This window comes from Pipistrellus kuhlii, unplaced genomic scaffold (genome assembly GCF_014108245.1).
Source record: "Pipistrellus kuhlii isolate mPipKuh1 unplaced genomic scaffold, mPipKuh1.p scaffold_m20_p_3, whole genome shotgun sequence".
NCBI lineage: Eukaryota > Metazoa > Chordata > Mammalia > Chiroptera > Vespertilionidae > Pipistrellus > Pipistrellus kuhlii.
Window position 1 is genome coordinate 40,930,348 of NW_023425529.1, and position 27,131 is coordinate 40,957,478.

The 27,131-nt window shown below is 51.0% G+C and overlaps 1 long non-coding RNA gene across 1 annotated transcript; it reads right to left on the reverse strand.

Moving 5' to 3' along the window:
- Window positions 1-1,512: 1,512 nt before the first annotated feature.
- Window positions 1,513-20,375, reverse strand: LOC123653298. Its single transcript, XR_006743030.1, has 3 exons — window positions 20,296-20,375; window positions 11,999-12,007; window positions 1,513-1,674 (listed from the first exon to the last, which is right to left on the reverse strand). It is a non-coding gene; the product is annotated as an uncharacterized LOC123653298 (long non-coding RNA).
- Between the last annotated feature and the right edge of the window lie 6,756 nt (window positions 20,376-27,131).

Consider the following 27,131-nt stretch of genomic DNA (forward strand, 5'->3'; position numbering starts at 1 on the left):
AAGTTCTTCACATGCACTCACTCATTTAGTCCTCACAACAACCTCGAGGTGGGTACTGTTACTATTCCGATTTCAGGAGTGGGAAACTGAGGCACAAAGGACTCGACTGTCTTTGGAGCTCAGATATGAACTCCAGGCATCTTAGCCTGGAGTCTCTGCCCAGTTGCCTTTCCCAAGGGAAGCATCTGTCATTTCCCCAAGCCAAAGCCCTGCACACCTCTCTCTTCCGAGTCAGGGAGCAATGGAAAGAATAATCCCCAAGCCACGAGGGGAAAATGTCTTTTCCTCCCAAAATCACGGCATGGGAGGCCTGAGTCAGGACCTGCATTCTGCCCATCAACTCTCTTCTTCTTCTCCTTTTTTTTTTTTCTTCAGCATATTTTCCATTGATTTTAGAGAGAGTGGAAGAGAGAGGGAAAGACAGAGAGAAATATTGATGTGAGAGAAACACATTAATTGGTTGCCTCCTGTATGTGCCCTGACCAGGGTCTGGGCCGGGGAGGAGCCTGCAACAGAGGTACATGCCCTTGACCAGAACTGAACCCGGGACCCTTTGGTCCACAGGACGACACTCTATCCACTGAGCCAAACCGGCTAGTGCCAACCAGCCCCTCTTATCTGGGAAAATACCATTCCACATACCGGCCTCCCCTCCCCTACAGCTGTGCACTACTGGATGGTCCTTGTCAGAGAGATTATCTTAGGGGCAGCTCTCAGGTCCAAGTGTGTGGAATGCGAGGCAAAGACATGGTAAGAAAAAGGACAAGTGGAAAAACACCTCTTACTACCAGCCCCCTTTGTCACGTCATAACTCCCACCCCCAATTCATGTTCTGAGTACACAGAACGTCCCACTGCTTTTGCTGGGGCTGTCCCCACAGCAACCCCCTCCTGCCTCTGCTTTAGAAATACCCAAAGCCCCTGCACAGAGCCATCGCGAGGCAGAGGGGGTGGAGCTCAGCCCCGCAGAAAGCCCCTGGCTTCCATTCCTCTAGGGTCTGTGTCCCACATCAAACGCCTGCCTGAACCTGACCCCGGGCCTGACCTCGCCTTTGCAAGAAATGAAGAGATAACATGTTTCCTTCCAGTCATCTAAACCAAAACCACTGTCTCTCCGGCACGTCTGCCCATCAGCTCACACGGCAGGCGCCCCATCTCCCAGTGGCTTCTGGGAAATGGGCATCCCAGGCCAAGTCTCATCAGGTCAGCCTCGTGGAGTGGTGTCTGCAGGGGGTCCTGGGCAGAGCCCAGGCAAGACAAGGATCCAAGAGCCACTGGGCACAGGGTCCCGCCACCACATTCACTGCGCTCTCCTCGGAGCCCTGAGGGTGGTGCAGCCGTGACTCTGGGAGGACAAGAGGTCTGACCTCTCAGGGCTTTGCTGCTCTGAAAACGTGCCGTGCGGCTCCCAGGCCGGAATCCCCATCATGATGAGGCCTAAGACCATCCAGGAGTGAGACTCCCTCACCGAGCTTTCTCCCTGACCCCCAGCAACCAGATGAGTCCCGGGAGGCCCGCTCACCGTCCGAGGCTGAGGAGCAGACAGGGCAGGAAGGATGTGGCCCCCAAGGAGCCCCGTGGAGAAGGGAAGCCTAGGAGTGGGGCCTAGCTCAGTGGGCTTGGAGCTGGAGTGATCAAAACCGGGCTTTCCAATTGTTGACACGGACACAAGCTCCTCCCCCACGTCTAGAAAGAAATAGAAAGCTACATGATTTCCCAGAAGGGGAGAAAACTCTGCTGCTTCCTAAAATTGGTACAGAGTCAACCACACGTGGGCTCTCTGGAGCAGGCGGGCCCGTGTGGACGCCAGCCACAACTGAACATGTGCGTGCACGCCTTCCCTCGCAGCTTCTCATTTAATCATCCTTTCAGCTCTGCCCTGCGAGGTGAACACTGTTTGACCCCCCTTATTCTTTACTTGGCATCTTTTTATGCCACTGTAATATCATGGGCACGGCAATATCATGGCCAGCCAGGGTGATGCCCTTTCTTCCTTCTCCACTAGCCCAAACATATACCCACACTCTTTTTCCAGAGCAGTCTTGGCATTACCTACTTCCCAGAAGAAGCTGAGGGGGAACAGAGCAAACACGAGGGCAAGAAGAGAGGAAGCGTGCTATAGAAATAGATACTTCGTCCAACCCATTTCTCACCCCCATTGTCTCCCCAGCTCCTGCACACACATATTTTAAATATGGGTGATAATGGTTGGAAATTATTTTCTGCAGATTACAATGTCAAAAAAAAAAACCAAACATATACCAGTCATCTCAGAACACCTCAAGTTGAGAAGGAAACTTCACACTACCTAGTCTAACCACCTCAATCCCCCCACAACATTCTAGCCAGTTTGCTAGCCTGCACTTGAACATTTTTCCATGTGGAGAATGATCTCCCAGGTCAACCCACTTTCTTTGGGTGGCTCTATGTTTAGAAAGTTCTCCGTTACGCTGCTTAGATCACTGGTCCTAGACCAGCTCTTTGCAGCCACCCAAGAGAAACCTAGGAGGACATTCCCACAGGGTCTCTCAAGGAGGCGTCAGCAGGGCCACCACATGGTGCCACTGTGCAAATTATAAGAAGGGGCTCGTTTCTCATCTGCTGAAAAATTGTCATAAAGAGGAAAATTGTTATGATGTGAGTGAGGTTGCAGGGGAGAAGCAGAGGAGGCTAGACTGGGCTACATTGAATTTGATTCGACCTCCTAAATTTGCCAGGTGTGACCCTGAGTCCCACAGGGCAGTAAGGAAGGGTGAATGCAGACAGCATCAGCCTCCGTGGCCTTCACCTGGAGAGAACAGTCTTCACCCAAGAAAAGGACGTTGTGTGAACAGCTGCATGAGCTCCGCCAAGCCTTCCTGCCCCCTCCGTCTGGGGTTCCATTGTTTCCAGGGTAGCCTGGTCCCAGCACTGAGCTCTGAGACACATAGGAGGTGCACTGGACTATTTAACGACTGACTGAATGATGGGAAATGAAGTGGCTGATGACTCAGCAGTTGCACAAAGGAGTTTAGCCCTGAAGGTGCTTCTTTTTAAAAATTTGACTTTAGAGAGAGGAAGTGGGGAGGATAGAGAAGAGAGAAACATTGATCTGACAGAGAACATCAATTGGTTGCCTCCCACACATGCCCCAACTGGGGACTGAAACTGCAATCTCAGTAAGTAACCCTTTGGGGAATAGACAGCACCTTGGAGAACCTTCGAAAAGCCATGGGCTGCCAAAACCGGTTTGGCTCAGTGGATAGAGTGTTGGCCTGTGGACTGAAAGGTCCCAGGTTCGATTCCTGTCAAGGGCATGTACCTTGGTTGCAGGCACATTCCCGGTAGGGGGTGTGAGGGAGGCAGCTGATCGATGTTTCTAACTCTCTATCTCTTTCCCTTCCTCTCTGTCAAAATTCAATAAAATATATTTTTAAAAAATAAAAAATAAATAAAAGTCATGGGCTGACGCCCCATGTAGCATCAAGGGTTAACAGGTCACTCCAGAGAAATGAGGCTACAAACTCCCACTCTACCCACCTGGCCACTCCTTGGATGACTTCCTGGGGTCATTCCTTGGTTGCCTCCAGGAGCGGCTCTTGAGAGCACTGGCAGCTTCTTGGAGCGGAGCAGTGTCTCAGGCAGGGTCCTACGAGGCCCCAGGCCATGGAGCAGGAGATACCTAGTTTACTTTGATATATTTCCATTTCTTATCTGCAGCAATTATTCCTGCAAGCTGATTTTTTCCAGTGGAAACTCTGCCCTCAGCCTTGTCAACAAGATTTCTGGGTTGATTACTGCTCTCCAGGTAACAGGCAGGCCATGCCCTGTCACCGCTGGAAAGTGTGGGCAGCAGCAGTGGCCAGTGAAGCATAGGGCACCAACCCATTCATAAGCTACAGCCCAATGTCTCTGGTTTTACAGTTGAAGAAACTGAGGCCACCCGAGGGGAGCGACTTGTCCAAAGCCACACAACGAGGGAAAGTGACTCTCCACCTCCACCCTGGCCAAATCCCAAGACCTCTCACCACCAGCCTGAGCAGCTTCCAGGGGGACAGAGTGAGGTGAGAGAGAAATGGGCCGTGGGAGGAGAGGGAATTTCATTCTTCAGAGGAGGGGAGCTGTGGGAGGCCACGAAGGAGGCCTTGTGTAGACTGCAGTAGGACCACTCAATACAGCCTCCACCCATACAGGCAATACAGAGAAACAAAGAGGTGAGTGGAGGTCACCCTCGCTTCTGCCTGACCAACTCCAGCTCCCTGCTCTGGCCTCCGGGGCCTAAAGAAATGGATGAATATTTTAAAGCAGGGGTGGGGAACATCCCTCCCGTAGGCTGTATAAGGCCTTCGAAATCATTTGGTCTGGCCCTGTCAAGACATTAGGAGTGACCTAATTAAATGTTTGATTAAATATGGGCTAATTTTTAAAAAAATATATTTTATTGATTTTTTACAGAGAGTAAGAGAGGTATAGAGAGTTAGAAACATCGATGAGAGAGAATCATCGATCAGCTGCCTCCTGCACACCCCCCACTGGGGATGCGCCCACAACCAAGGTACATGTCCTTGACCAGAATCGAACCTGGGACCTTTCAGTCTGCAGGCCGATGCTCCATCCACTGAGCCAAACCGGTTTCAGCTAGGCTAATTTTTAAGTTGATAATTTTTGTATGGCCTGAGAATATTATAAATGTCTAAATGACCCTTGGCAGAAAAAGGTTCCCCATCCTCATTTTAGAGGGAAGTAGGATACACCTGACCTGCTCTCTCCTCCTTCTGAGTTGCTTTCCTCAACTACTGGGATGAGGGTACTTCCCTGGGGTATCAGCTACAGGTGAAAGTTGACAGGGCAGGGAGGCTCTGTGTCCGGTGACTTGGAGAGACCAAGGAATAGAAACCAAGGCAGCCCAGAGGAAGAGCACCAAGAATACAGGGAGAGTGAGGCCAGTCCTCTCCCGGGGAGACCTGAACCCCTGCTGTTGCTGATGCAGCGGATGGCTAATGAAATCTCTCCCACATAAGACCCAATGGCCTCAGAACAGCAGGAGAGAGCTGCTGCTTTTCCCCAAGAGATTCTCAGCCCAGTTGCTAGCCCTCTGGGGCCTCTACCCAGACTAAGCATCCCCCAGCCCAAGTCCACCCTTGCTCAGACAGATGACTTGGAGGCCCGCTCCACCTACAACCTCCCTAGCCAGTCTTCTTTTCCTCGTCTTTCTTCTGGGACCGGTGTGATCTCTGAATCACTCAGACTTTTCCTGTTCTGTATGAAGGACAGTACCCAGCCCCCGGGCCCGCCAGCTCTGAGATACTCAAGATCCTTGGCATCGTATCCCTTGTTTACCTCACAACCAACATGGCCAGCTGACGCCCTTGGTTACCCAACCACCATCCAGCTCTCCTCAACCCACCCCTGAGACATGATAGCACTTCTGTCTCAGGGCTATTGTGGGGACCAAGATATCCGGGGTTGCACCCAGCACGGCTCCTGGCACACTGTAGTTTTATATGTTCGCTCATTATTAGAACAATAGCTGTTATACAATAGCTCGTGAGCTGAGGGCCTGGAAAATGAGAAGACCTGCAAGGCCCAAAGAGGTGCTGAGGGGGCGGGAAGCCTGCTTTCACCCCAAACGCTCCACCCCAAGCAAACTTTACCCAGAGAGCCACATTTCTGCAGAACTGGGAAGAAACTGACCACCCCACCCATTGGCTGTGGCTTCTAAAAATCTGGCTGCTCAGGGTGGGGAGAAAAGGACCGTTCTACTGTCTCTCCAACGAGCAGGGCGGCTGAATCACACATCTGGACTTTTCCTCCACAAGGAGGGTAAGGCCCGTGGCTTCTAAGGTGTCACTGATTACTATCCTTTCTCACACTCATCACCTTTCCCTTCCCTCTGTCACCCAGCACTGTCGCCTACATCCTACGTCATCTAGAGCTTGTCCTTCATCTGTTCTCCTCTTAGTGCGGCCCGAAGCTCAGCAATCCCATCATGTCCCCCTGTTGGTCATCAGGGCAGTGGCACCTCCTCCCCCACCATCTGTGCATGCAGCAGAAGGCAGAGCACTGGGAAAGGCTGCAGTGGGGTGCTGGGGGGGGGGGGGGGGGGGGGGGGGAGCGGGGAAGAGGGCGTGGAACCTGAAGGTGGCAGTGAAGGCTGCAGATGCCCCGGTAGCAGGTGGCCCTGCTGCGGCCCCTAACCTAGACACTGGGCTGGCTGTGGCTCAGTGAGCCTGGACTCCTGGTTGCCTCCAGCCCTTGGAGGCTTTGGGAGGCCATTCACTTATCGTGGGATAGATTCTGAAGCCTCTGTCAGGATCAATAAAGGAACCCGGGTCCTCTGCGACGGGGAGGGCTGGGATAACTCTCTATCAGGCGGCTTCCATCCCGTAAGGGGCTGATATACCCAAAAGCGCCCTCTCTACCTTCTGGGTTGCTAGCCAGGGTAGACACTCCTCACGTATTCATGAAGCTTCTAGGGCTGAGGCCAACAGGGAGGTTCCTGTTCGCCTAGAGAGCAGAGCAGTCAGCTCGGGTGACACCAGCTGCTCCTCAGGTCCTGTTTAGAAGGGTTCCCTTTCGAGAGCTTTTCCAGAGCTTCTGTATGGTCCGGTTCCAGCATTCTTCTGTGTAGATTTCCTCTGGGGGAAAGCTAGGGGGGGGGGGGGGGGCACAGCATTTCTTCTTGGCCTCACACTGTGGTGGGCATTGGTTCTGGCCTCCGATGCCTTATGCTTGACGGTGACCCTGCCTGGTTTTAAGTACTTGACTTCGTAGAAGTCACAGACATGACAGCGAGCCACACACAGACACTGCCCTCTTAACGCGCACTGTGTCCTGGGGGAGGCCAACGGGAGCTACAATTCAGTATAGTCCACGCTGTGGTACAGGTAGGCACAGGTGTGACGAATCATGCAGGAGAGAGAGCGTCTGGCCTGTGTTGGAAGGTAGAGAAGGTTCTTTAGAGGAGGTGACTTCTCAGCCTCTCCACTGAGATGGGCAGTGGTAAGAAGGGGAACAAGGGTCCCTAGCAGATATGCATGTGCAAAGGCCAAGCAGCAAAAGGGAAAGAGTGTAGTTGAGGCAGAGAAACTAGCTCCGTATGACTGAAGGGGGGTGGGGGGGGAGTGGTATCAGGAAGAGATGAAACAACTGGCCATTTTAATAGGAAGTATATTCTATTCTTTATTCTACTGCATACTTCTAATAAAACCACTGAAAATTGAATAGCAGGAATTTTTAATTATTGTAATAGTATTTTGAAACTGAAGACTTTCAGACTCCATTCAGATCCCCATTTCAACCCGAATCAGCCTTGATGTTGTAAAGTAAATGAAAACAGGCCCCTTCCCATCGGTTTGTTTGGAAAGGGCCTGCAAGGTCAGCAAAGCAGCAGCCACCCCTGTAGCTCAGTTAAGGTCCCAGCTGGTACTCACCCAGAACCACCACCCGTACCCTCCTTTTTTGGGGGGTGGGTCGGGGGGGGGGGTAGTGGAATCCTTTACCCTGGACCATCAGGAACTGAGCTGGAAGGGAGAAATAGAGGAGAGAGTTCTGGAAAATTCAGTCTAGATGAATAGGGAAAACTGTTTTCTGAGAGAAAATGAAAAGAACAAAAGGTTCAATAAGGCCAGATGTTAGTTGGTGAACTCTCAGCCACACATCACCAGTTCAATCCATATTTAATGCATCAATCTGTCCAGGGTGGCCAGATATGGTTGCTGGGCACAGGGAGACCCGAGTTACCCACAGCCAACTGATCCCAAACCCAACTCCACCCATCCCCAGGGCCCACTCCTCTCTCCTGGTCAGCAAGGTCACTTCCTCATTTCCAGGAATCGCTCTAAGGAAGAGCATCAGCCACAAACACACGATGGTCACAAACAACGTGCAGCATGGACATGTGTGGGAAGTCCCCTGCACGTGTGGGCACATGCCAGCCCACACTCTGAGTCAGGGTGTCCACACGCACTGCTGGCTGATGTAACACAAGCCCAGCCTTCCCCTCAGAGCTACCACAAAAGGTACCGTATTTTTCGGACCATAAGACGCTCCGGACCATAAGACGCACCAGTTTTTAGAGAAGGGAAATGAAGAAAAAAAGATTCTGAAACAAATAGTGTCCTAAAATATTTTATGTGCATTAAAACCCAACATCACAGTCATAAACACATGTAATCAACCCTGTAAAGTAAACAGCAGCATTTAGAACCATTTTAGAGCCGGGCAAGCACACAGAGACCACACAGAGCCGGGCAAGTAAAAAAACTTTTTTTTTAAAGTATATGTGTAGGCTATATTTGGACCATAAGACGCAGGGACTTTTCCCCCCCACTTCTGGGGGGGAAAAAGTGAGTCTTATGGTCCGAAAAATACTGTACCCTTTTGTTGCAATGTTTCGGGTCAAAACGTCCTAATCTGTCAGGAGGATTCTTTCTCAGGGCCACCAAGTGGTAGGAAATAGCTCCCTTTGTGGTAGCCCATGCACTCCCTCCAAGCTATCACCCCCCTCCCCAGCCCTATCCATTGGCCATCTTCCTCTTCCTTGTTTTTCTTTGGTGCCCAGGGGCAAAGATGGCACAGATTTGCTACACAGAGCAGCATTCAAGGCTGCCTAGGAGGCGCTAAACCAGGGTCTCCAGAGGAACGACCTCTTTCCTTCCTCAGCAGTCAGCTGGCTGCCCCCTCTCCCCTGGCTGCCCCCCCCACCCCTCCCCTGGCTGCCCACCTGGGCCTCTGTACTGGGTAACAAACAACCTACTCCCTTCACACAACTCTTTCCAGCAAAGGCAAGCATCCCCCCGGAAGGAAGGGATGTGATGCACCAGCTCATAGCCTGGGCCCAGCGAAGGAGCTGTGAGTGAAACTCCGCTCCGGCTGGCTGGGCAGGCTCCTCTCTGTCAGCTGGAGCTGCTGCTGTCAGGCAGCCTGATGGGTAGGGAGGAGGCCAGGGCTGTGGCCCATCCCCGCCCAGAGGGGAAAGGTGACCGGCCCTCCACCCACCTCTTACTTTTCCCAGAACTCCCCCCGCTGACCTGAAAAACAACTCTGCCGCCAGGTACTTCGGGGATTGAAGTTTAACAGAGACAAAAATAATTCCCTAGTGAGCTATTTTCTGCTCAGCTTTGGGAAACAATGGCTCAGGGTGACAGGCGGTAGGGGTAGGCATGGGAGAAGGCTGGCCACTGGCCATCCAGAGTCAGTTTAGGGGTTCCCCCTCACCCCCCATGTCTACCCCACACTTGCCCTGGATCGGATTTTCAGGGAGGAGGGGACCTTAGTCAGGGGTTCAGGACCATCTGCCCCACCTCGCTCCACCTGTGGGCCCCAGGTGAGGAGTGAGGGCGGCAGGTGGGGAAAGGCTGGTGGAAGCCACACCCATTTGCCCACCTCATGGGACTGTTGTATTAGCAGAGATGAAATACTGGAAGTGTGTTATAAAAATTGCTTTAACCCATAAAAATGTTACTCAATCAGTTTACGATTATTCTCCCAGGTATTTATGAGGAGGAGGAGGACCAGATTCAGGAGTAGAGTAGAGGCTGTGAGAGAACACGCTGAAGTACTCCACGGAGCATGACCCTCTGTGGCAGCGTGAGGTCCTCACTGCCAGGAGGGCCCAAAGTGCAGATCATACGTGATAAGCGCCATTCGTTGCCTACCAAGCCCTCCAGAACATTCCTGTTTTTAATACTTAGAGACCCTTTCCTTACTCTTAGTTTCTGTTTGATTTCTCTATTAATAATTTTCTTTTTAATGAATGCTAGAAAAATATTTATTAGAAACAACTGACTGGGAAAACAGAGTAGGGGAGAGAAGAGAGAAGGAGGGAGAGAGGATTCGTTCATGGAATATCATCAGACTGAAAGATTTCATTCTGTCTCTCAGAAAAAGCCCCACTCTGCCTTATAAGGTATCCATGGAGAGTGCTCTGTCGTGCCTTTAGTGAGAAATCCTATATAAACAAGGACTTTCCCGGTCCCGTTCTATGGGACAGGCACCTGTTAAAGGGAAGAAACGGCCAGGGCACACACTGGAGGCCTGCAGGGGAGTGTTCTGTGTGCCGCCCCACCCCCATCACCACCAGGAACTATACACTTTTAATTAGTGTCACTGTTTGAAAAGTAGAGAAACTGCACTTTCGGGGGGAAAAAACAACAAAAAACAAAAAAACAATCTGGATGTCGATTTTTCTAGTATAAAAATTAGGTAATTTGGACACATTGGGCTGCAGTTCCAGGGGCAAACCAGGGCGTGTATCCCTCCAGCCTCACTCTTAGCCCCAGTCCCAGCCCCCCAGAACCAGGCCACAGTGACACCAGTGGAGGGAGCGCTGTGATCACGGAGACACGATGCAGAGAACAGACCGCCTTCTGCTCCCTCCCAGGCGTGTGACCAGAACCAATGACCGGGGCTCCCCAAACTTCAGTTTCCTCACCTATAAAATGAGGAGAATAACAATACAAGTCTGAGGATTAAATGAGATAATGCAGGTTACGCGCCTGGCACAAGCCACCAGGTGATTGCTCGTTATTATGCACCCCTGGTTCAATAACTGGGAGGAATCTATGTGAGCTGCAGCCCAGCTCTTTAAAGATGTGTCAGCCACACAAAGCAGTTGCCTTTCAACTCTCCCTTCTAGCTCAGGGGACCCAGTTTGCCTACAAACGTGTTTCCACCCAATAAACATCTCTCGTGTGTTTCTGCGATGGGTTAGGTCTTGTTGAATGGTGACACCTGAGAGATGTGTTTCAGGCCTGTTCTCAGGGGCTCCCAGCAGGCAGGGCTTGCGCTGTCACAGTCCTGTCAGGTGGAGTTAAGCACACAGCTCTTCCCCCCACCCGCCACCCCCGCCCTTCCCCAGCTGTCCAGGAGCTCAGCGTTCTCGAAGAAACTGGGGAAGTGTCTGGCTTCTTTCCTTCCAGGCTCCGAACCTTTCCGGAGCTTCACTGAGAAGCACTCAGTGGCACATCAGCTCATTTCACCTCCAGATTCCCAAGCTGCACACTTGAGTTCTTCCACTGCCCACAGGCGAACGTAATTCCACTTCGACAGAGCTGTTCAGGTCTCAGATGGAGTTCATTATAGTGGAATTTTACCTGAGGCAACCCATCCCCCGCTTCTTAACATCATGGCACCCAAGACGTTGGTGTGCTTGCCAAATAGGCTGGACAGGAGTACCTTCCCACCCCTGGCAGAGGCCGGGCGATTCAGAGAGCCTGGAACAAAGAACTCTGCCCTGAAGGTGTTTTCCAGCATCCTCCCGGCCAGCCTGGAACTGGCCCACTCGCCTCCCACTGGCACCACCTGCTGCCTCCTTTCCAGCCTCTTTGGGGGGAGCGGGGGCAGACTGAGCTGAGTGCCTGGACACTGTGTGGAAAGGTAATGAGCAGGTGGAGGAGGGTCATGCATTCAGGACTTGGGATGACCCAAACCTAAGCTTTGGTTCTGATGTAAGAGCTCCGTGGCTTTGGGCAAGAAAGGAAGCCACTCGATTGCTTTGAACCTCAGTTCTCTCCTTTGTAAAATGGGGGAAATATTATTATCTAACGCATAGGATTATTTAGGGGCATAAGTGAGAAATGCAGGAAAACATTGAGCAGTGTCTGGAATACAGAAAGTTCTAATAATCACTGGCAGCTATTATATGATATGTAAGCTTCAGGAGGGCCAAAGGTTGATGCAGAGAGAAACACTGGGACAGAGTTGGGGTGGGGGATAGCGGAAGAGTTGTGGGGCCCTGCCCCTGAGAGGAGGCCCGAGCAGAGGTGCTCTCCTGCCTCCAGAGCTGACAGGCACCGACTAGATGAGTAATTACAGGATTTCGGGCTGGGGTGGCCCAGGCAACTGCCCAGCCAGCCACATTCCTCCGCCCGGTGAGTGGCAGCCGGCTGCTTACGTGGCTGCCAGAACAGTGGGTACATCTAGCACCTCTTAAATCCTGCACCCCCAGGAGCAGTGTTCAACTCTTGGAAGGAGAAGGGGTTCTCGGTGAGCATTCTGCTCCTTCCACATGGCACCACCTCCACTGTCTCCCTGCCAGTCTGTCAGCCACTCCCTGCTTCTCAGATTGGACAAATCAGACCATCCAAGAACAAGGCCAGATTCGGAATAGTCAGTCAGTGAATACTATTAAATTCACTTTGCCTCACCTGGAGCCTTGAAATGGTGAAGAAGCCCTGGACAGACATAAATCCCACCACAGCCCCCAGCTAGCACACACGTGGTTCTGTTACTTCCATGTCCTTTTCTCAAAACTGATGCCCAAAGAAAAGAAAGCATTCATCCCTCTAATGCACTTGACAAAAAAACGCAATCCAATGGGCATTCATTGAGCACCTCATGTGTGCTCAGCGCTGACATCAGGCTTTTGAGTAAATGGAACAGAACACCAAGTGTGGGGAGGATGCGGAGCCATGGGGTCCCTCACCAGCTGCTGGTGGAAACACAGAGAGGCAGAGCTTCAGTGGCGCCCAGAGACCCTGCCCGGGGCCCTCAGACAGGCTGTGGCACGTCTGGTGCCACCTGAGCACAATGCAGCAGAATGGCATATACAGAAGCCAGAAACCAGGTCCTTAGGTCAAGGATGGTACAATTATTGTAGTTGAAAGGGACTTCAGAAACTCACCTAGCACAATGTTTAGAAATGAAGTCTGTACCAAATATTGAAAGGATGAGAAATAAGGAGAACTTTTATTCACTACTTGTAAGGAATAGGGGGATTTTGAGGGGGTGCAACCACTGTGGAAAACAGTTTGGCGTTGTAGAGCAATTCCAAACACAGAACTTTGTCTGAACTTGCCGAAACCGGTTTGGCTCAATGGATAGAGTGTCGGCTTGGGGACTAAAGGGTCCCGGGTTCAATTCCAGTCAAAGGCATGTACCTTGGTTGCGGGCATATCCCCAGTAGGGGGTGTGCAAGAGGCAGCTGATCGATGACTCTCTCTCATCAATGTTTCTAACTCTCTATCTCTCTCCCTTCCTCTCTGCACAAAATCAATAATATATTGTATATATATATTTAAAAAAAAAAGAAAGAAAGAAAGAAAGAAAAGAAAGAACTTTGTCTGAACTAGCAGTTCCATTCCTGGGGATGTGCCCTAAAGAATGCCTACATATGCAGACAGGAGACCAGCACAACACATTCCAAGCAGTATTATCTCCGCACAGTGGCCCCCAACTGGGAACACCCCCAACGCCCATCAACAAGAGGGAAGACATACAAATGTGGCATCTTCTCACAAACGAATGCTACAAGGCAGTGAAAACGCAGGAGCTATAGCTGGGTGTGTCGACATGGATGCCTCTCAGGAACATGATATTGTGTAAAAAAAAAAAAGTGCATCACAGAGAACATAAATGTATGTAAACGTCAAAGACATGTAGAACTAAATATATTATTGTTTTGTAAAAAACGTATAGATGATAACTCACAAAGAAAAGCAAGGGAAAAATGAACCAAAGCTCAAATTATGAATTATTGTGGAGTAGAGAATAAGGAAGAGGATGCAGATGGGCAGAGCAAAGGGTGCTTCTCAGGTACTGTAACTGTTCCATTCCAAACTGAGGTGGCAGGTATAGGATATATTACATTGTTCTTTAATCTATGCGTATGTGTACTGCATACTCATGTGTTTCACAGTTTAAAAAAATAAACAAAAAGAACTGAAGACTCTGAGAAGCCAAAGGACTTCCCCATGCTCCCATCAGCTAACAAATGACAGAAAGAGAAATCAATGTTCAGAATCTGAGCTTAGCCAAGACTGCCATTCCTGGATTCTAAAGAAACCTCTTGCAATTAGGAGTTTCTGGTCTAGTACATTGGAAAACAATTGCAAGAGTCTTTTCACTGTTTAATCCCCAGAATCTTGAATACTGCCTGGCACACACAAGACCCTTGACATGCATCTCCTGAACGACTGTCTGCACATGCTTTCCAGGGGCCTGTTTCATGCCAGGCACTTGATTTACAGCATCTCTCATACTCACACAATCCTACACGTGAGTTCTCATAACCCCCCGCTTACAGACAAGAAAGCTGAGATTTGAAGAGATTAAGAAACTTGCCCAAGGTCACAAGCCAGAAAGTGATAAAACAAGGGTTTGAACCCCCAATGCAAATCCCCTGTTTCGATCACCCTGCCAGGCTGCTGGCACGACTTTTAATAGCGCTGCCTAACATGCCAGCCGTGTCTACCAAGGAACCCTGAGGACAGCGCCAAGGTGGGTCGGCTGAGTGCTTTCTCCTCCCATCTCTGTGTCTGGGCTCTGGCACCTGAAGTGGTCTGTAAGGCCAGCCCAGCACCAGCAAGCAATATAGAGCATGGTCACGGATTAACGATGCAGCCATGAGCAGTTTACCGCACTTCTTTAAACCACCTATTTTCACCGCCTATATGCCAGAGAGAATAGTAACTGGCTCCAAAGAGAAGCTGCGATGATGGAAGGAGACAAGCAACGGGATGGGCACAATGCCCAGCAGAGGCTATCAGATGAGGCTAGAGTCCACCTCCCCCTCCATGCGGGCTAGATTCAAGAGTCTTCTCTAAGGATAGCCAGGAAGGGCAGAGGTAAACAAGGCAAGAATAGCTCCCAGGTGACTTTTCTCTCTTGGCACACTCCGCTCAGAGAAGATTATCAATAAAGTGGCTTGCTTGACATTGAACATGTTTCTTATTTGCCTTCCAGACCATTCAAGTCTTACTTGCTCTCATGCGATCACCCAGCACAGAGCCACCTCCCTCCGGTTCTTGTCAGCTGCTTTTACCCAAGTCAGATACCCAGGACTGCACAGAGGCCCAAGGCTGTTGGCAGAGAGAGCCTCCTTCTGAGAGGCTACTGTCCCCGAAGTAACCTTTGGGCAAACCAAGATTGCTCCCAGGTCAACTTGTTCAAACTAGTCAGTGACTCTAACCCTGCCGCTCACAAACGTTTATTGCGGGCCTATTATGTGCAAGGCATGGCCCTGAATGCCCTGTGGCTGTCCATAAATGCAAAGGTGGTAGGGTTCCATGGAGATTAAGACAGACCTGGGTGTGAGTCCTGACACTCCCACTCTCCCGCTGGGTCACCTTGGCACACTTCTCAGTCTCACCGAGACTCAGCTTCCCGTTTGTGGAAGGGTCACAGCGGTTCTGTCTCTCAGGTGGCAGCGGGCTCGGAAGGCTGCCCATGCGCTCACCTAGCACAGCACCCGGTACCACTGAGGGCTCCGTAAGTAGCTGTTCCTGGAGCTACAGCTTCAGTGCCAGCAGGTGGCACACACTGGATGTGTTACCAGCAAAGCCTTAGGTGGCCCACAGTGCCTTGAATGACACCTTGCATAACACCTCAGAGCTTCCACCTGTCATGAGAAGGCCAGCGAGAGGCAGCAGCTTCCCAGGAACCAGCTGCTGGTCCTGCCCAAACTCCACTTTCCCGCTGGTGCAGCTGCCCACACCCTGCTCAGGATCAGGACTCTCCCCTGTGCAGAATGGGGACTTTGTGTGGCATCTGGCTGTGGGAACACTGCCTGGTCTATGTCTTGGCATGGGACCTGCAGGGCAGGTTTGCAAAAGCATGACACATAATCAGAAGCCTGCTGCCTCTGCCTCTCGCTCCTGCCATTTACTGATCAGCCCCCTTCCCCCCCCCCCCCCCCTCCTTGCCAGCCCAGGAGGTATCTCCCCTTCCTACCTCCCCATAAGTCACTTAAAAGGGTGGGACTTCCCCAAAGGTCTTCATTTGCTCTTGTCATTTGTCAGTGATGAGAATGACTTCCTTTCTGCAGAACAGTCATCAAGGAGGCTTCACACACACACACACACACACACACACACACACACCGTGCTGACTTCCCATTCACTCAAACACTTGCTCTGGGGACTCTCCAGGAAGTCCACCCCGAGCATCTGGACCACAAGGACTCCAAAGGGAGGGCAGTTTCTCTTCCACATGTCACCAGGGCAGCATGCAGTCACCGCCACCAACGCCTGTGACATGGGTTGAGCAAGAACAGCCTGTCTCCACCCTGGACCATTTCCCCAACAGTCAGATCAGACCAGGGAGTTAAACTCCAGTGGCCCAGGACCTGACCCCGTCTCCTGCGAAGCAGCTTCTCTCCGGCTCTGGCTTCCACTTTGCTCACCATGTCCCCGGAACCCGATGACACGTGACCTGTGCCCTTTTCCCACCTGGGCAGGGTTTGACTGTGCTTCCCTTTCTAGTTGTTTGCCTGAGTTAGTGCTGGCTGTTCCCGGGGAATGGTATGGCCCCCAGAGATCTGGGAAGCAGAAATGGGGGAAGAGGGAAGAGGAAGCTTGGGGCTGAGTCTTGGCTCTATTCTAAATCTGATTCCCCCCGGGGCAGCTAAAGGGGAATTGGCAGGCCTCCCTGTCCCTGTCTGAGGTAGGGGTGGGGCAGGAAAACCGAAGGTGAAGCTGGTCCCAAGTCAAGGGTGAAAGGAAGTCACCCGAATGAGAGGCAGGCTGGGTCTGGGAGAGGGTGGCTGGGAGCAGTGCTGGCCTCGGGGAGAAGAGTGAAACTGGCTGATAATACGTGGGGAGCAGGCTGGGGGGCAGCTATCCCCGCCTTCCCCTCTCCATTAAGCACCATCTCCATGTTCTCCTCCTCGTTAAACCCATTTCCACCTCCCTTTCCCTCTGTGACCTCCACTAGGTCTCGGGTAATGTTTACTAAAACAGTGGTCGGCAAACTGCGGCTCGCGAGCCACACGAGGCTCTTTGGCCCCTTGAGTGTGGCTCTCCCACAAAATACCATGGCCTGTGCGAGTCTATTTTGAAGAAGTGGTGTTAAAAGAAGTTTAAGGGTTTTTTTTGTTTTGTTTTGTTGTTGTTGTTTTTTTAAATATATTTTATTGATTTTTTACAGAGAGGAAGGGAGAGAGATAGAGAGCTAGAAATGTCGATGAGAGAGAAACATCAACCAGCTGCCTCTTGCACACCCCCTACTGGGGATGTGCCCGCAACCAACGTACATGCGCCTGACTGGAATTGAACCTGGGACCCTTCAGTCTGCAGACCAACGCTCTACCACTGAGCCAAACCAGTTTCGGCAGAAGAAGTTTAAGTTTAAAAAATTTGGCTCTCTTGCCGAAACCGGTTTGGCTCAGTGGATAGAGTGTCAGCCTGCCAACTGCAGGGTCCCGGGTACGATTCTGGTCAAGGGCACATACATTGGTTGTGGGCACATCCCCAGTAGGGGGTGTGCTGGAGGCAGCTGATCAATGTTTCTCTCTTATCGATGTTTCTGGCTTTCTATCCCTCTCCCTTCCTCTCTATGAAAAAAAATCAATAAAATATATTTTTTAAAAATAAAAATAAAAAATTTGGCTCTCAAAAGAAATTTCAGTCATTGTGCTGTTGATATTTGGCTCTGTTGACTAATGAGTTTGCCAACCACTATACTGGAATGATTAAAAATGCCACTTTGCATGGGACAGTTTTGGTTTATTGGACATAACTGTTAATAGCACCTCCTTTCATGCAAAAGTCTTAATAGACAATAAATTACACGGTCACTCGCTAGCCCATCCATGGGGCACTGACACGGGCGGGTCAAGGGGGAATCAGAGAAATGTCACTAGAAGTGAGGCCCTGGTGGCCCAGAGCAACAGCCAGAGCTGCCCATCCTGGACTCAGATTGTCTCTGGGAAGAGGCCTGGTCTGGTGGGTTCTGGCATCCTTCTGAGCAGACAAGAGGCAGTTAATCAAACCCTGGCATTTCCTTACTTCTCTCTACCTGCATCCAACACAGACCTGCAGCAGCGACAAGTGGGGAACTGGAGTCCTATAACTCATCCCTCCCAGTAACCAACGAGAATGTCACTCTAGCTCAGACTTCCAGGTGCTCCTGACTCTGGCTCTCTGGCCACAAGACCCCACCTGCGGGACGTTGACGACAGCAGGCTCCCAGCAGAGGCAGATTCCAGCCAGGATGGCCGCTGCCTCCTCAGGGTGTGGGGTGAAGAACTGAATGACGGAAATGCCTTCTCCTATTGTGGATGACCATTTGGCCTGGTCCACTAAGCCCCGGCCTTTGTACATAGATAACATTGGCTTTACACACTAGCTATTCTGGGAGTGAAGGGTGGGGGACCAGGAGGGCCTTGTGCAGCTTTCTCGGGCACTCAGTCCCTAAAGGAGACCAGTTCTGAGATTGAGAAGAGGAAGCAGACAGAGAAACTTTAAGCACCAAGAACCAGTGCGCCCCAGACAAGATCAGACCTTCCACAGTATTTATATAAATAAAGTCTTGGCTGAAGAGCTGTGAGGGGTCAGGAAAGCTTTCTAACTCTCTTCCTTTTCCTCCCTCCTGTCCCACTCTCCTCTTTTCTTAACTTTCCTCTCCCCTCCTTTTTCTTATTCTCTGTCGTGGAAAGGGTCCAAGTTGTGGCTGATGAGAGATCAGCCAAACAGAAGCCATAGGACCAGCCGGAGTACAGATTGAATTCCCCAGATTTTTTTTCTCAGTTTGTTTCAGCCCCACAACTGCTTGCGGAATTTTCTCCAATGGGTTCAAAGAGGCCAGTTGAGTGAGGGGCAATGGACTCTGGGGGCCTCTATTTCTGCTCAAGGATCGAAGTGTCCAAAACAAAACCCGGGGGAAAAAAAATAAAGAAATAAAACTGCAGTCCCACTACTTCCAGGCCAGACTGCACACCAGTCCTGACACCCTTCCAAAAGCAACCCCTCCAGCACCTGGACAAGGAAGGGGCGAGAGAGGCCCCCCACCCCCCAATACACAACACTTTTGATTCATCGAGTTGAGGCTCCAGTGTCCAAATAATCCATTTCTGCCTCAGCAAGTCACCTCCACTTCCCAGCCTGGTTTAAACCCTTTGCCAACACCATGGCCTCCTAGCTCCAAAACCTTCCTGACTCCTTGTGCACAACCACCTCACTCGCAGAGACGGGCAGCTAATGAGCTCACGGGGCAGGCATGGAATGAGGGCCTAGGAAAGTCTGCAGGGCTGGGATGCACCTCCGGGTCTGGAAGGAGAAGAGATGTGGATTTACCACAAAGCCACAATCCCTTCCCAGGCAACCCCTTCTGGAGTTATATCCTAGCCATCCCATAGTGATCGCTGTGCCCGGTGTTTCCTTCAGAAGCGGCCACCACCCGCCACGAGGAAGGCGGCCTCCCAGCTGGGAGCAGGAGCAGAGCTGAACTCTGCCCAGGAGAGCTCCAGCAATGCTCCCAAAATGCCTGCCCTGGCCCTTCTGGCTGCAGCTGAGCCCAGACAGGAGGCTGACTCACTCACCACACAGAGTAGGAGGAGGAAGAGGAGGAGGAGGAGGAGGAGAAAGAGGAGGAGAAGATGCGGGAAGGGCCGTGGCTCAGAGACCCAGGGCTCTCCCAGCCCAGGCAGCCTGGGTCTCAGCCTCCGTATTCCATGGAGAGGTGGGCCATGGCCACTGCTCCCTCGAGAACGCATGTGCCCTCCTAGATACTTCCCCTGAATCCTCCTCACCCACGGCCACAACGTGCCAGCTCCTCACTCTGCAAACAGAAACGGCTCCCGGAGCCCCCTCCTCCATTAGGTGCTTGCCCCTGAGTTTGGCTGGACATTTATGGACAGCTCCTGAAAAATAAAGCCAGTGCCCTAGGGCCAACGAGGTCTAAAGTCATTAGTGGTCAAAAAGTCAAGAAAAAGAAAGAAAGAAAGAAAGAGAAAGAAAGAGAAAGAAAGGAAAGGAAAGGAAAGGAAAGGAAAGGAAAGGAAAGGAAAGGAAAGGAAAGGAAAGGAAAGGAAAGGAAAGGAAAGGAAAAGAAAAGAAAAGAAAAGAAAAGAAAAGAAAAGAAAAGAAAAGAAAAGAAAAGAAAAGTAAACTCTACTTAAAAGATCCACCATGGCAAGTGACCATCCTTGGTTCCTACAAGATCAGAAGGCCACACACAGTCCACCCCTAAGCCACATTAGCACCATCGACAGCCAGTCTCTCCCTGTCTCATTCCTCCGCTCCATGCCAAGGCGCCCCAACAGAGGAAGGAAACAAACGCTTCTTGTTGCCCAAGTGCTGAGCACCGTGCTAGCGGACCATGTCTGCTGTTAAGCTGCTTGGGCACCAAGAGGTCGCTGCTCCCTCGCCAGCCTGGCACGAGCTTCAGCTCTTCCTCAGACCACAGTGTCTGCCCCTCCGGTGACCCAGCCTCATGGCACGGCAGCCCGGATCTCAGTCGCCAAGTTTGTGCCTCGGCGACTTAGACTCACTAGTTTTGCACCTGGACACTCAGGGGCCTGGTCCTCCTGACGGCCCCACCTCGGGCCTCATCCCGACCCCGGGGCCCGGTTCCCCGCCGCTCCCGGGGGGGTCCGCACCTGGTCTGGCGGGTGGGCGCGCTGCTCCGCATTCCCGGCTGCGAGGTCTGGCGGCGCGGCTGCCTTTTGACAAGCAGAGGCAGCCCGGCACCTGGCCCCGCCCACGCCAGGCCCCGCCCCTCCAGGGCCCGCCCACCAGGCAGGCCCCGCCCACAGGCCCCGTCCCTGCTTGCCGGGAGCTCCCACTGTGCTGCTGCAACAACCATCTTGGACTTGGGATCAACCACTGCGCTCTGGTTCCGGAGACCCTGCCCGGTGCAGTCCCTCCACGACCGCCGTCCGCGGGGCAGCGCGTGCTTGGGTCCCCCGTGCGTGCGAGGTCTCCGTGTTCACGTGTGTGCAGATCAGCGCTGCTGCCCGTGATCATTGGGACGTATCCCCCCTCGGCCCGCCGCCGTGGTTCTACCCAGCCCGCTGCGGACGGGTTCCCGGGTGCGGCACCCCGACCTGGGCTGACGCGGCTGGGGCTTCGTCGTCTTGGGGCGCTGGGGGGCGCCTGCCGCTGGCACCGACGGTTTTCACCGAGTTCCGGGCGCAGCTAACCGCTGTGTGACTTCTGCAGAGCTCCAGGGAGCTCAGGCCTACTCCACAGCCTAAAATAAAAGAGCAAATAGAAAATGTGGCCCAAGTGTAGTCGCATCATCGCCCCCATCCGCGACCCCGGCTGACTACATTCCTGACCAGTCTTAACCTCTTCCAAGCGAGCTCAGGGTTAGCCTGCCTGGGCCCTGCCCCCAGGACCCCCCCCCCCCCCCCCCCCCCCTCCCAGACCCCCCCCCCCCCCGAACCCCACCTTACAACTGGTGTGCAGAGAAGGGCGGAGTGAAGTACACATCCTGAAACCTGTAAACTGTAGGTGGATGCGGAAAATTCGCCATAGAAAATGTTGGCTACAAATTATTCTACTCCGCTTCGTTGGCGCACAGCTCTAGACGCTGGAGGAGATAGGAAGACGTGGTTACCTCCTTCTTAGTGTTTACTATCCAGTGGAAGATTGTATGCATAAATAGTAATGACAGCATACTGGTCTACAACAAAGATGCCCACCGAGTCAGGGAAGATATCGCCTTTGACAGAGGAGGAAACTATGGCTCAGATGTACAAGCTGAGCAGGTGGGAAACTGAGGCATGGAGAGGTGAAGTGATTTGCCCAGCATCACACAGATGAGGCCAGATGGCTTCTGAACCATTTCTGAGACAGCTATGTTAGACTATGTGGTCACTAGCCCTTCTCAAACTCTCAATTGAATCAAGAAAAGTGGACTAAATCTAGGGAAGAACCTTAGAGGATTGTTAAGCACTGAAACAGTCCATTAAGGGAGTATCATGGAAATGTTCTCTCTGGAAAGATTTAACAAAATAGAAGAGAGTCTCATTGATTGAACGAGGGTATGGACCATCTGATCTGAGAAACAGATGAAAGAATGTGTCCCTTTGGAGGCCCCGCAGTCTGATGGATGGATGTATTCTCATCTGTAATGAAAGGAAAAGGAACCTCCGTGCCCAAAGCATTGCGGGGAAGCCAGCAGTAATTCTCATGCAAAGGAAAGTATGAGAGGAAATCTCTGACAACCAACACTTTGGGACATTCTCAAGAAGTACCATAAGCCTCTGGACAAAGTTAATGACTCAGAAGTCACTTTGGTGGTGCTTGCCTGGCCAAACAGGTGAACATGGGAAAAATAAAACTCATCAAAAAGTGATGGAAGATGAGTACCAAGTGTTTCAATAGTAATGGACTGTTCATCTCTTTTCAGTTTTTTATTTGATGAGTCAGGTTGACAAAAAAAGACTCTCTCCATTGTAAACTGATGTGCAGAGCTGTCAAAGTTCTTATAGCCGGGGAGCAATGGAGTACTTGAACCCAGGTCTCCCCTCTGCACTTCCCACTGCTCCATACTGCCTCTCTAATATATATCTCCATGGGCTTTTTAGCTATGGAAGGAACCACGATCTAGATTACCCAGACAGCCTGGAGAACTCAGAGGCTCTAGTTTTGGCAGGTTTGCAGAATCATAAATGTCATTGTGTTCCCTGCACATGCTGTCATCAGTCCCATCACTATGTCCCTAACCAAGTTCTTTTTATCTTCCCCCAATAACCCAATTTTCCTTCTCTCGTCTGTCTCTCCAGACTCTCTACTCCACATGTGTCAAACACAAGGCCCGCGGGCCAAATCCGTCCCGCCAGGCCTTGCAATGTGGCCCGCACCGCGCTGTCATCACTGCACTCCGCTGCGTTTCCATCACAATGACAGTTTATGACTGTTCAGTAAACCATTCGGCCCGCGATTTAGGCTGGATTTTAGATTTTGGCCCCTTCTCTGATTGAGTTCGACACCCCTACTCTTTGAGATCTCATCTGTCACATTAGGCCTCTCCTCTTCATCGTCAGCTCTCTATCATTCTCTGGTCTTTGTAGAATGTATTCTATGTATTGCATAGTTTATAACCTGATATTGAGTCATCCTGTATTTAATGAACAAAGATAGATTTTTTTTTTTTTTACTTCAGCTTTATTCTTAGGAAGAATGCTATTTTGTAGAAGCAGAAAAGCAAAACACATGAGATTGATTCACTTCTCCCGGTTTTGCCATAATCACTAATTGTCTCCTGAACTTGCTTCTTCCTAGCAAGGGACTGGCTATCCATACCTTGTTCTCTTGAAGACTTTGATGACAGACAGCATTCCTATGTTCGAAGTAATAGCTTTAAACTCCTTTAGCTTAACTGCTATATGCTACATGTACCAGAACCTCTGCTGAAAACACTAATTTTCTTTCTTTCCCCCAAAGTTAACTTTTTTTTTTTTTTTTGTATTCTCACTTGTCCCTGGGAAGGGTAGTCCTTCTAGAATGTTCAGATTGTGTTTTTGGTCAGTTTTCCTCTCTTAAAAGTTATATCAGGGACCATCTCCTAGGCACCTGGTGTGTGCCTAGTACACATGTGTCAAACACATGGCCCGCGGGCCAAATCCGTCCAGCCAGGCCTTGCAATGTGGCCCGCACCACGCTGTCATCACTGCACTCTGCTGCGTTTCCATCACAATGACAGTTTATGACTGTTCAGTAAACCATTCGGCCCGCGATTTAGGCTGGATTTTAGATTTTGGCCCCTTCTCTGATTGAGTTCGACACCCCTAGCCTAGTATAGACTCAATGGTCTGTATAGAAACAAAGAGCTCTTCCAGGTGAGGCCTGCCTGGGAGAAGAGATTCCGAGGTGCCAGGCTGAGGCCACCTCGATGTACTTCCTTTCACAAAATCGGGGGGAAGGCAGAGCTGGCCTTTCGGCCTCTGCCCGGCTCCAGGTGCCTTCGGGTGGCATGGCAGGCCTCCAGGCAGACCACAGGACTGCAGACTACTCTCAGTGAATGGTACCCCGTCTCCTGCAGCCTGGCCACTGTCCTCTAAGCTGGCTGGCACCCTGAACCTCTGGCCAGGGTGCCAGTGCTGCAGTAGATCACCTTGTCCCTGAGAGGTTCCCAGAGAACCTGTCCCTGAGGACAGAGGTGTAAAAGCTGTCCAGGAGCCGCTCTCTGGATCCAGGGAAAATGTGCCCTTTGAGCTCTCCCTGGAGCGCTCCCATCTAACTGTTTACTTTTCCTTTTTTTAGGGCCCCCTTTTCTCCTTAAAAATTTTATGGTTATGGGCACGGTGGGAATGAATGCAAGAGTCTCAATCAGCCAACTCAAGAACATTCTGAGAGACAGAGTCATGGATTCATAGAGACAGAAACCACCAGGCCCCTCAGGCAGTTGCCTTGTTTTAGAGATTTTTAAAAATAATTAAGTCCAGAAAGGTATTTAACTTTTCTACACCATGTTAGGCCTGTTCTCTTGTGTTTATGTTCTAGATAGTAAAAATGGGATGACACATGGAAGGAGCTGTTAACAATGATATAAATCAACCCAAACAAAAGTGTCTTTCGAGGAGAGGACACCGTTTTTCAAAATTTTAACTGCAACCCGTAGTAAGAAATAAGTTTTATCATGACCTAGTTTATCTGTGCTTACATATAAGTTTTATCAAACAAGAGACACCCTGCAATGCTTTCCATCATTTTCTCTTCCCACCCTCCTTCCCCTCCTTTTATCCTTCTGTCTTTCTTTTTGGGGATCCACCAAATTAAATTTCACAGTCCCTAATGGATTGCGACCGCAGTTTGAAAAAGTCTCTCACCATGGGATGCCCTCCTTTAGCACCTGCAACATGAGATCCCCAGAAAGGCCTTGGAGAGACCAGCCCAGCTTGCACAGAGCACCCTCAGAACCCTAACGTGGCTCCACGGTGGCTCCGGGGCTGGAGAGGACTCTCCCTCCAAGGCTATGTGGTCAGGGTTAAGTCACTGAAGCAGAATGAACCTCTCTCCCCAGTGGTTGCCTTTGAGGCCTGAACTCAGCTGCTATCTTACCATGCTCCTGCATTTTCCAGCTTAGAGGAGTCCTGTCAGCCCCAGGAAGTTTAATTGCATGTCAGAAGCCCTGACTCCCCCAGAACAGGACAGCTGTGGGGAGTCGGGTGCAGAGCCAGGAGAAGTGAGTGTCCGCAGACTCAGCCTGCCCTAGAAAGAGTAGGGCACCTCTGGTTATTCCAGCCAAATCTGTCTGGCTCCAGGGCTCCATTCCTAGTAGCCCAGCTCATGTCTCAGTCCTCTGGGCTTTTGGCACTTGTCTTTCCCACCTGCTCCCACCTCCTGGGGCCCTAGGCTGCCGCCAGCCTGCTGGCCCGCACACAGCGTCTGCTGGCATGGCGCACAGAGCCTAGGGGCCGGATGAAGGAAGGTGTAGACTCCCACCTGCACCTCGAAGCAGAAGCAGCTCCAGAGTTCTCTCAAGCTCCCAGGTATTTGCTTGGCTTCCATCCAAACCCCAGCAGACAATGATGACTCCTTAAGCCCCAACCTCACCCGTAGAGACCAGTAAAATGCACTAGAGGCTCGGGGTCCTTTCCCATCCATGACTCCTGTGGCTGTCAGTTTTGCAGGAAGTGAAGTGACCCCTACCCCCTCACCCTTGGGACATTCGGATTTTGCTCCTCTGGGGAGCGTCTGTGGGAGAGCCCAGAGAGGGAGGTAAGAGGACAGGCTCTGTGGTATGCGGGTAGGTGTCAGGGGAGCAGGTGAGGTCTCATCACTGCTGAACAGGTAGGTTGGGAAAGGCTGACTGTTTTCAAAAGAAGCGTCCCTTCCCCAGAGGAAGGTGTCCAGGGAAGGAAGGTGATGATGCAATGATCTCCTTTTCTTCTTACTAATGAGCAGAAGCCCCCCCAATACCTCATCCTGGGCATGTCAGCTTCTCTCTCCACAAGAACAGAAAGGGCATTTCGTAAGCAGCCCAGGACTAAAAAGCAGCCCAGCTCTAGAAAGATGTGTATGCTGACAGTTCTCTTTTGCCTTTAGTCTCTGACCTGGAACAGACATACTGCATGACATAGGTACCTCTCTCTGTTGTATCTGCTGTGTTGTCCTATGTCATTAAACATGTTGCCATTGTTGAAACTGATGTTTCAGGTGTCCACCTCCACTTTTAACAAAGTTTACTCTGAACTACATGGCAGTGGTGTGGTGCTGCTTTGTATTACCCATATGTCCTATAACCAAGAAGTGGTCATTAAATGGTGTGTTTTGTTGGTTTTTTTTTGTAAAACCCTTTTGACAAAAAAGTTGTCATCCCCATCTCTATATATTGTATAAAAGGCTAATATACTAAGTGTCCATCTGACTGGTCACTATCAAGTGCACTGACCACCAGGGGACATGCTCAATGCAGAAGCTTCTGGGTTGCAGTGAGTTGGCAGTAGTGGTTCTCGGGTGACGCACCCTGAAACCAGAGAGGAGGGAGCCCGATTCCTGATTCCTCACGGGCCATGCGATTCCACCTTCTGCTGGCCGTGCGTTATGTGGTTGGTGGGGCACTGTCAGCCCTGAATCTGGTTACTGCACACTTGCATTTGTGTTCCACACCATGTATGACAACAACTTTGCATAGCGCCCTCTCACACTCCAGGACTCCTGGGACATGTTGGAGAGCAGGTTTGGGCCAGATCCTCACAGGCCAGGCCAAGGGACTCTACCTGCCAGAGGGACCCCACTCACTCTGCAGACTCCGGGGAGGAACCGTGGGAGGTTGATTCCAGGGCATGTCCAGCCTATCTCACCCAGTCCTGCCCCACAGGCCACCTTCTTTTTTTTTTTCTTTTCCTTTTTTTTTAATATATATAGATTTTGTACAGAGAGGAAGGGAGAGAGATAGAGAATTAGAAACATCGATGAGAGAGAGTCATCGATCAGCTGCCTCTTGCACACCCCCTACTGGGGATATGCCCGCAACCAAGGTACATGCCCTTGACTGGAATCGAACCCGGGACCCTTCAGTCCCCAAGCCGACGCTCTATCCATTGAGCCAAACTGGTCTCGGCACAGGCCACCTTCTAATTAATTTTTTTTCAATTGCCCAAATCTGTGCACCAGGTCACTAGTATATGAATATGATTTTAAAATGTCTATCATTAGTTCACATTTTAAGTCACATTACAGTTAGGGTGAGACTCATCATCAACATTAGTGACTGTAAATCTGTGTTAAATGAGGTTCTTGATACTTTTGAGATTTTTTACTGAATACCCTGACACTACCTTCTTCATGTTCATGTACCTCACCCAACAGCCCTCATATGCTGACTGTCTGATAAGAGGATAAAGTGATGGTGCTATATATTAAACATATTAAAGCTTACTTTTTAAAAGGTAAAATATCAAAAAGGAACCCTTTGATACTGTCCTCCTATACCCAGTGGATCATGTAGCTCATCCTCCCTGGGAGACCTTTGCTCTAGAGA